Source organism: Phalacrocorax carbo, chromosome 17 (genome assembly GCF_963921805.1).
Source record: "Phalacrocorax carbo chromosome 17, bPhaCar2.1, whole genome shotgun sequence".
Lineage (NCBI taxonomy): Eukaryota > Metazoa > Chordata > Aves > Suliformes > Phalacrocoracidae > Phalacrocorax > Phalacrocorax carbo.
This window is the reverse complement of record NC_087529.1, coordinates 5,744,944-5,754,890: the sequence shown is the minus strand read 5'-3', so window position 1 is coordinate 5,754,890 and position 9,947 is coordinate 5,744,944.

Below are 9,947 nucleotides of genomic sequence, written 5' to 3'. Positions count from 1 at the left end.
CCTCTTCAGCTGCTGCAATTGTACCTGCAGCCATCTTTGAGTTTCTACCATGTGAATCAAACCTGTGTTTTGCAGCTGTGTTTTGGCGCTAAGAGAGATCTGTCCAGTTACTGTTGAAAACATGACTGTGCCTGGATTTCCTGCCCGTGTTTGTCAACAGCCCTACACACTGCACCAGCCGAAATACCGGCGGTAAGGCAGCTGTGGCACTTGGTGTCCGACACGTCGTCAGGCAGCAGACAGCGGGCGTACCAGTGCTGCGTCTGTCCCAGCAGCCCACACCCGAGGTCAGTACTGGGAGGAGGACGGCTTTTCTGAATGAGGAAATCCCTGTTGATTTAAGAATTGCATTGCTTTGGAAAGAGTTTTGCCTTTGTGCACAGAATCATGTGAGCGATGTAGCATCTCTGCCCGTGGAGCACTGCTGTGCTGCTGCAGAGCCGAGGCTGTGAGCCTGAGCCTCAGTTCCCACATCACAGTGAAGGGGCTGCGTGGGCACCCCGCAACCACGCCAGAACAACTGGTTGGCTCCCAATGCTGAGAAATCCACCTCCAGGGGTATTTTACATGCCCCAGGAAGCAGACGGGAGCTGCTGGGATTCTCAATACCACGTAGCCAATGTCTTTGGTTTTTATTACAAACTTCTGTGAAGTCTCACCTGGCTCCTGAAACACCTTAAGAGCTTTTGAGGAAGCATGGACTTGTGCTCTGAGCAGCACTGAGCAGGCGTCGGGGGCAAACCCAGAGCTCAAGCAGCTGCATAAACCAGCAGCGAGCGTCCCCACTGAGCGTGGTAGCAACCTGCCTCCTCGGCGTATGAAGTTTTCTAAATAACCACGTCCTGAACTTCAACCCATATTGAGGAACCTCCAACTTTTCTCAGAAATATAAGAATATCTTTTCTCTTTGGGAGCAAAAGTAGTTTCTAGGTAGCCTTGGCTGAAGACAGTATAAGCAGTTTTCTCCATGTGAGCTATCCGTTTAACAACGGGCACAACTCATTACTGGATGCTAAAGCAGAAGGGGTTCCACACCTTCCGATCTGCTGAGCCTGCTCCTCAACATCTGCCTGCTCGCTTTCCCTCAAGACAAGACAAGAATAAGGCTGTATGTCTGAACGCCAGATAAATTCAGGTCATCTGTAAAGGCACTGAATCAGTTACAGGTTGGGTTTTGTTGGTTGGTTGTGCACACTGTTCGTTGCTCTCTTCTGTAGCCATTTTCCCTGGGGATGCTCATGGACTCTGAGCGTCCCAGGCATCAGCTCGACCCATCACCACGTTACAGTGATAAGCACTGAAGTGCTAGTTTGGGTGGGAGTCTGGATTTCGTGGTCTAGCCCCACACGCTCATCACAAACCTCCTGCCTGCGAAGACAAGAACGTAAGATGGGTCTTACACTGACTCCAGCCTTTCATCCTCCTGTAGGAAGGTCCTTTCGCCAGCTTCTGGACACCCTTAGCTGACCCTCTGGGGAAAAAACGGTGTGTGCACAGGGGAGAGCGGGCAGGCAGGAGCTGGTTTTTGCTCTCTCTGGTGGAACTCCATCCAGCGCCTTCTGAAAATGAGACAAACACGTCATCACCTCCCATCAGAGCCGGCAGCTGCGTCACCTCTTCTGCCGGCACATGGGCATTCCTGGGGAGACACACATTACAGGAGGGTGGAAGGGGCAGCTATGGAGGTTCAGGCCTAGTTTCCATGGGCGACAACTAAAAAGCTGCTGGGTGGGGACTTAGGTCAGTCATGGGGTTCAGCTGTGCTCAGCCCTAGACCTGGGGATATTTCTGCTGCTGGTGATTACACCTGGGTGCAGTCCTGAGGGTGCTGGAGCAGAGCTGGGATGGGCTTTTCTGACTGATACCAAGGTCAGTGATTTTATGTGTCCTTTTAGGGTCAGGTGTTCATTTTTGGTGCCTGGCAGAGCAGCGTGGGCTGCATGTGCCCTGTGCTGCCCGCTTGCTTGTTGCTGAGAGTGGCGGGGGTGGATGCAGCCTCCGTCCTCAGCTGAGGACTGGTGAAACACAAGGTGCTCGGGGCCAGCGAAAGGCAGCACCTTCCCCACCCCAGCCAAGGTTTTATTGTCCTGCCTCTTTATTGTTGTGTTTACAAGCCAGGCGCTTTATAGGTTTTCCTATGAATAGCTTCAAGGAGAAGGTTATTACCTTATCACATGCAGGATGATTTATAGCCAAGGTGGCAAGGGACATTCAAGCTCCACATCGGCTCCGTTTGAAAGACAATCTGCCCGTTCTTCTATGTGGGGTCACTGGGTGGGTGAAAACAAAAGCGCTTTAGTGCCCGGCCTGCCCAGTCCCAGCACTGGGACGTCTCCTGTGGCCAAGCCCTGTAGGGAGCGTTTCCCTGGGCTTATGCCCACCTGCAGCCCGTGGGGTTTCCCTGGGGCTGCCCGTGCTGGTGGGCTCTGCCCTGCGCAACCCAGCAAGGAGCAGCCCAGTGAGTTCAAAGCTCAGGTTGTAAAGCTTTTTATTTAATTGCATTACCTGGATTGGTAAGCACGCAGCGTGCTGCCTGAGAGGCTGCGTGGCCTCGCACGGCAGCGACGTGCCTCTCAGCGGGGCCACGTCGGTGTGAGCAGTGATGTCTTGGTGAACTGAAGCAATTGCTTTTATTGGGCAAAACTCCTCGCTGGGGGCAGCAGGTCTGCCTTGCAGCGCCGGGTGGAGTGGGGTGGGTGTTGTTACACATCTCCCCTTGCCTTCACGTAGTGATTTTTATTTTTCTTTTATTTTTGTTTTCCTTCCCCCCAGTAACTCTCTCTTTATGGACTCGGAGCAAAGACAATAATTCACGAGTTATCCTGTGGCTGCTGTGCTCTGAGCATCCCGATGCAGCCGCTTTTAGCGTGGGAAGGGCCAGGGCCCGGCAGCTCCGGGCAGGGAAGGGGCCGGTCGGCCCCGGGAGCTGCCCCCGGCCACGGGCCACGAGGTGGCACCACGTCCCCGGCCACCGGCGAGCGCGATCCCGGCGGGGCGGGCACCCCACGCGAGGCGGCTGCCAGCGCGGCGCACGGGGGTCCTGGCGGGGTGCGTGCTACTGCACAGGCGGGGTCCCCCCTTGCAGGGTGCGTGGGGGTCCCCTCGCAGAGCGTGGGTGCCGCCCGTGCACCCACCAGAGGGTCCCCCCGGGACCGCAGCGCCCACGCCGCGGCGCAGCGGCGAGTTGCCCTCGAGCAGCGCGATGCGAGCGGGACGCCGGCACACGGGCGCAGGCGGGTTTCTCCGTGTAATAAACCAAACCTTTCTTTTCCCGGTGCACGGCCCCGGGTGGGGCCAACCATTATCGCCCCGCAGGGTGGCGGGAGGGCTGCGATGCCCGTGGGTGCCTCGTGGCCTGGCTGCTGCCCACCTCCCCGAGCGAGGGGAGGGAGGATTCTTCCCCTGGCCCCCGCTGTGGGACCCTGGCGTGGTGGTGGGTCACAGCAGCAGCACCCAGCGCTGCTGGGCTGGGGATCTGGAGGTGGTAGTGGCACGCTGGTATATAAGCAATGGGGTGGCGAAGGCAGGGGTGACTTCCAGTGGCGGGGTCAGAGGGAAGAAGCTGATCCTCAGTTCACGCTTGTTGTCTCTCCCATAAAAAATGGCTCTGCGCTATCTTGCAGGCCGTCCCTCCCTAGGACCCACTAATTCGGTGATTTTTATCCTGTCTGTTTTCCTTTTCTCCCCTCTGCCCTGCTGCAACCTCCTGTCACTCCTCCTCGGGGCGGCTCCGGGGTCGCACTGATGGATGGCCCCCGGCAGCGCCTGCACGGAGAAGGGGGTGGCTGCCGAGGGGGCTTTCGGCACAGCCCAACCTGACCCCCTCCAGTGGGTCTCACCTGGCCATTGCCCCAACCTATGCTCTAAGGCGATGCTCTTCCCGAGGGCTGAAAGACTGATGCAGGAAGGGTCACAGCAGGAAGGGTGCAGGCGATGGGTGAAGGAGTGTGTAAGAAAACCGTGAGATGCCCCAGGCACGGGCAATGCCAAGTAGAAGTGGGGGCAGAGATGATAAAGGGTCTTAGCGAGACCTGGGGAGTGGGGACATCCCTGAGCTTGCTTCTCCCTGTGCCACCAGCAGGGAAAGGGAGCCCACACCGCCCCGGGGGGGTCCTCTGTCTCCCCAGGAGCCCAGACTGGTATTTCAGTCTAGACATGCTGGTATTTTTTCAGTCCAGCAAATTTCCTTGATGGCCCAGTGGTGAAGTACGAGCATGCTCAGTGCCCTGGCACGGGTGGCTGCTGGAAGGCGGGGGATTCCCGTGGGGGTATGGAGGGTAGTGGCTGGGCAGAAGTCCTGCCAAGGCCGCAGGGGACCAGGAGCCAGTGAGGAGGTGACTGACGCACCCCGCACCCACTCCAGGGGAGGCAGGAGAAACATTTGCACTGCAATGGGAGGGAAAACTATGCAAAACTTGAAATTTGCTCATAAAACGAGGCTTGCTGGGTGGAAAACTTGCCGCATCTTGCTCGAGCATTGGCCTGGTTTGCAGAGGGCTGCAATGGGCTTGCGTGAAAAGTTTTATTCAACAGCTGCCGATGTTCCTGCCACGCTGCGTGCAGCCACCCCGTCCCATGCACCCAGCAGGGTTGGGCTGGGTAAATAGTTTGGGGGGTGACCAGCTTGGTGCTGCCGGAAACGTCGCAGTGACTCAGTGGTCCGTCCCTTCCCCTTGATGCTGCAGGCTCCGGGCTGATGCTTTTGCCAGCCTGCCTGCCCCGGCGATGCTCCTCTGTGTGCCACCTGTACTGAGGGACCTCTGATGCCTGCCCGGGACTAGCTGGCTGGACAAAGGCGGCTTTCAGGGCTGTGGCAGGGCTGGCCGTGCTTGGGCGGCTTCTGAGATGTGTGAAATTCAGCTTTCGCCTGGCTCCTTCCTGGAGCGGAACTGTTCTCAGCGAAACCATCCCCACCACCCGCCCTAATGGCTTTTCTCTGTGTGCCTGCATTAATGAACGCGAGGCCCAGCCTAATCGGAGGGAAGCCATGCAAGTAATTGCTTGAATTTTTAATTCGGGGTTATGATAGGGGAATCAAAGTCACACGGCGGCCGCTGAGGCCGCCCGCGGCTCCGCGCCATTGACTCCTGCAATTTGCTTTTGATTTTTGCCCTCCCGGCTCCCCCCACGGCCTGGCGGAGACCCTGCTGGGGGCCACGGCTGGGCCCTCTGGGGGAGGGCACCCAGGGGAGAAATGTATTTGGGGTGGGGGTCTCACTTGCAGCGGGGGCTGGGGGGTGCTTACCTGGTACGGCTGTGCCCACGGGGGACCCTTGCTGCAGGTGCGAAGCCATTTGCAAACCTCCAGCGGCGTTTGCTTGCCTCCAAACACCTTCTCCCAGCAGCAGCTGCACCCACACCTGACTGCGCTGCCTACAGGGAGTTGGGGTTTGTTTTTCTTTTTCCATTATGGCAGCTCTCACGCTCAGTCCGGGGAGCAGCCAGCGGTGACCCCCTGCCCGGTGCACAGCCGGTGCCACCGTGCTCGCACAACGGGCCGAGCGATGCACAGACAGGCACCTATAACCATGGGGTGAGACACGAGCTGGCGGGGCTGGCTGGGGCTTGGGTTGGGGTACCTGGGCCAGGGGCTCCCTGCGGTGCAGCCGGGGCTTGCACCAAAGCTGCCCCCAGGGATGGGTCCCCCATCAGCAAGTTGCTCCTCCGGCCCCAAGCATCTCCTGAGCCGTGGCACGCTGCCACACTGCTTTTGTTTTCCCAGAAAACAACCCCACCTCCTGCACTGGTTCCAGCTCGCTTCCCTCTTTGTCTTAAAATTAATAAAAATTCAGAGGACACGCAGCAGTTCGGTAAAGCAGAATGGCATCTGTGAAATGTCTGCCCCGCGTGGGGAGCCTGTGGCTGGCAAGGCTGCCCCTGCCTCCCTGCCTGGCACCACTCAGGTCCAGGGTCTCAAGAACTGGGCGTACTGGGAGAAGCTGTGCTGTGCTGGTGCCACGCTCTGCCGTTTGGCACGGCCGTGTGTGGGATGGACCCCACGTGTCCAGGGCAGCCCAGCTCCTCTCGGGGAGCCGCTGGCTGATGGGCTGTGCCCCGTGACCTCGTGTTTGGGGTTTGGGCTGCTGTTGTGGTGTTCTCTGTGCCGCGATTCCTGGGCAGATAGCATTGTTTGCCCTGACACGTAAGCTGGTGACAACCTGCAAGAGCTCTGGCATGGATTCCGGCTGCGCGGCTCCCAGCCTGCCCTGCTTCCCAGGGCCTTTTTATAGCCCAGCAGAACTTGTTTTGCTGTGGCAGCGAAGCAGAACCCGAGTGTGGGCTGGGAGCCGCGGGGACACACACGTATGGCTCACAGTGGGTGCGGGGTCATGTTTGCACCTCCCTACCCCCAAACGCCCCCACAGTGGGACCCTGCTCTCCCATGGTTGCTCGACTGCAATGCTTGCCTCCGCCTCAAGACTTGGGGAAGTTGAGGGAAGCCCCCAGGCTCTGAAAATGGGGGTCTGGAGTTTTGGAGGGGTCCCAGAGAGGGCTGGGAGCATGCTGCCAGGGAGGGGACATGGTGGCCAGGCCACGAGTGCAGAAGGGCACACTGCCATGGCCATGGGCAGAGGACATGCTGAGGTGGTGCTGAGCCCTGCCACCTGTCTCCCCAGCAGAGCAAGGGGCTGCCAGCACCCCTGTGGCCCCCCTCTTGAGCAGCAGAGCCTCGGCAAAGGACAAGGAGGTGAAGCCGGATTATGAAAGTGTTTCTTTGCTTTGCTTTTGAGAAAGGAGAACTTCAAAGAGGCCATTTATCACCAGACAAAGAGAGTTGCGAGTTATTTGCAAAGTGTAAGGGAGAAGCATTAATTATCAGAGTGACAGACAAACGCTGCTGCTGGGTGTCCTCCTGCCTACCCCTCCGCCCCATCCCAGCAGCCACCCGCGGCCGCTCCTGACAAGCCCCAGGTGACACCCGCGCTCCTGTGCCTCCTGCCATGCCGTCTCCGGCTCCTGCCTCGTCTCCCCTCTATCTGGGGCTCCGTGTGCCAGGTGGTGCTGCAGTGGAACTGCCTGGCTCCGGGTGATGGGACCCAGGCAATGGATGTCCCCAGTGTGGGTACACCTGCACCACTGCTGCAGCCAGAGGGACAAAGCAGGGGGTTCCCCATTGTGTCCCCAGCGCTGACTCTCTGCTGAAAGGCTGGGAGGTGCAGGCTGGGAGAAGTGCTCCTAGCAAAGCCCACCTGGTGCCCCAGCCCTGCCTGAGTGCTCCTGTTGAGTGAGACAAGAAACCATGCAGGGGGAAATTTGGTGCCTGAGCAGGCTGGGAGCATCTTTTTCCCCGTGGCAGCCCAACTTGCCCCAGATGCCTGCAGCTGAGGTTCACCCAGGACTCGCTGTGCTCAGAGCTGGGGGACATATGTGTGGAAGAGTCCTTTCTTCACCCTTGCCTTGCTCTGCGGCTCCGTGACCCCTTAGGTACGTCTCTTCCCCTTCCCCAAGAGCCCCTGCCAAGCCTGGCCTCGTGCTGAGTGGGTTGTGCAGCATGGCCAGTGACGAGGCATCCACGGGATGTCAGTGCCAGCAGGGTCTCTGCACTGGCGACTGTAGGTGACAGCTGATGGCCATGGCCAGCAGCTGGGCTGGGGGACGTGGCCAGCCGGGCTCAGCCCAGAGCTGGGGCACCAGACCCCTACCACTGAGCCACTGTCCCAGAAGCTCTGCACGAAGAGAGCTGTGGTTCTGTCATCTGGGATGGAGAAGGTGGGGAACGAGAGCTTTTACATCCCAAACCAAAGTGCCAACAGACCCAGCCATCCTCGGAGGGTGAAAGCGGCATTGGTGCCACTGTCCCTGCTGCCTCTGCAATGTTGGAATGCAAATATTGGGGTGGCTGGGGCACGAAGGCTCCCTGTGGCCCTGCTGAGTGAGCCCCGCCTGGGGCGGGCAGCTCTCTCTTTCATGTCTGATCTCTCTTGAAACCACAGCTTCCCTTCGCCCTGCGCGGGGATCAACCACGGGTCATATTTAATAAAGGTGGGGATGGGAGAAGGCTTCAAAACATTACGTCACCTTGGTGTGGGGGAGGCGGAGGCAGGCAGGGAATGCAAAAATCTCGTCACAAGTGGGGGCAGAGGAGAAAATATATCAGCAAGGCGATTTAATGGCCCTGTTTTGGTGGGAACTCTCTTGCCCACTGCCCACGAGGTCAGAGGCAGTGTGTCTGCACGCGCTCAGGCGTTAAATGAAACTGTAAGAAAAAAATGAGAGGCATATACAAAATGCGTAAGCGCGTCCGTGGCAGAAATCCCCCGGCGCCTCTGTGCCCGGCTGGCCAGTCGTGCTTGTGGGAGAAATCCCCTCCAGTCCCCAGGTCCCACAGCTCCTGCGACCCCACGCTGCCCGGGGCGAGGGTGGGTGCGAGGCTCTCCTGGTGGGGACACGGGGGTGCCCTGGCAGGGTGTCCCTGCCTGCCCCAAGGCTTCCTTTACCTGAGACGCAGCCGCACGGTGCCAGGAGCAAAGTCCCCTGTGCTGCAGCCTTGCCTGTGCCTGACCCCATGGGGCTGGCCATGGCGGCCGTGTCTGGCATGGGCATCTCCACTGCCTGGGTGGGAGCTACTGCCTGTGCATGGGGCGAACACTGCCAGTCCCTCCACGGGTGATGGAGGAGGCTGTGGCTGCGGGCAAGGGCTTGCCTGGCTGAGGCAATTGTGCCAGGATGGTTATTTGCTTGCGGCAATTGTGAGGGGATGGGCTTCAGTTTGGTACTGGGGAGCCTTTCTGGTGCTGTGAGTGATGGGGGAGTGGCAGGTGAGGCCACCTCCAGCCGCCATGGGAGCTGGTGGCCAGCACTGGGCACCCAGACATGTGTGGGCTAGCTGCAAACCGGGTGGCTTTGGAGGGCTGGGAGAGAGTAGAGCACGTTTGGAGGGCTTTGGAGAGAGTAGAGTACGTTCAGCTTAAAAAAAAAAACCCTCTGTGCGCTGTCTTGTGTTCCCAGCCACAGTCACCTCCTGGTGAAGGCTTGGGTTGATGCTCACACCGGGCTGGTGCCTTCCCCCAGCTGGGAAACTATGTGATCCCAGCCCTGCGGGGCACCCATCGGCCCCCTGAGCCGTAATGACCACACTCTTCTGCTGAGAGGAGTTAATGAGCTGTGCCGGACAACGATGGGAAAAGGCCGATTGCAGTGAGGCTCCTGACACAGCTCTGAGGAGCTGGGCGTGGAGGAAGGGGGAAGAGCAATAGGGTGAGAGAGATGGACCAGAAAACAATATCCACTTCATTAGCCAGGTGGCTCCAAATGTGTGGAAACAGGACAAGGTCCAGGTCACCCACTGTGACAGAACGTTATTATCATGCGATGCCATGAAGCCTGTGCAAAGACCAAGTCAAAGCTCACCAGTCCACTTGAAAGGGAGAAGGGACCTTCTCGGAGCAAGAGCCAGGCTGTTCCCAGGCTGGTGGCAGGATGGGGGGTATCCACAGGCAGGCACAGCCTGTGCTGGGGGTCTGGGTGCTCAGCCCGGCTCCAGCTTGCCTCTGGCACCTGTGGAGCCTCTTGCAAGCTCTGCCCCGGGTAGGAGCCTGTAAAGGGGGCAGCTGCAGGAGGAGAGCCCCGGGGGCACAGCAGGCGTAAGCCCGCGTCCTGGTGGCAGCGGGTTGTTGCTCAGGGACAGCAGCAGCTCTGTGTGGTCCCCCAGCCCCAACGGTGGGTGTGTGGTTTGGCATCTCATCCCACAGCTGGGATCAAGGGAGCTTTGGGGCGATCAGAGACCTACTGTGATGTGAAGGATGAGAGCACCTATGGGTACAAGGGACCTGGTGGGCATGTACTACTTGCTTGCCCTCATGAGCGGGAAAGCTGGGCACAGCAGGGACACTCACCCAGCACCCTGGTCCCTGCACCCTGTTAACATGGTGAGGCTTGTCCATTTGGTCCCTGAACTACTTCAGAGCTGACCTGAGCAGGGCTGGCATCAGGAGAGGATCAACCTG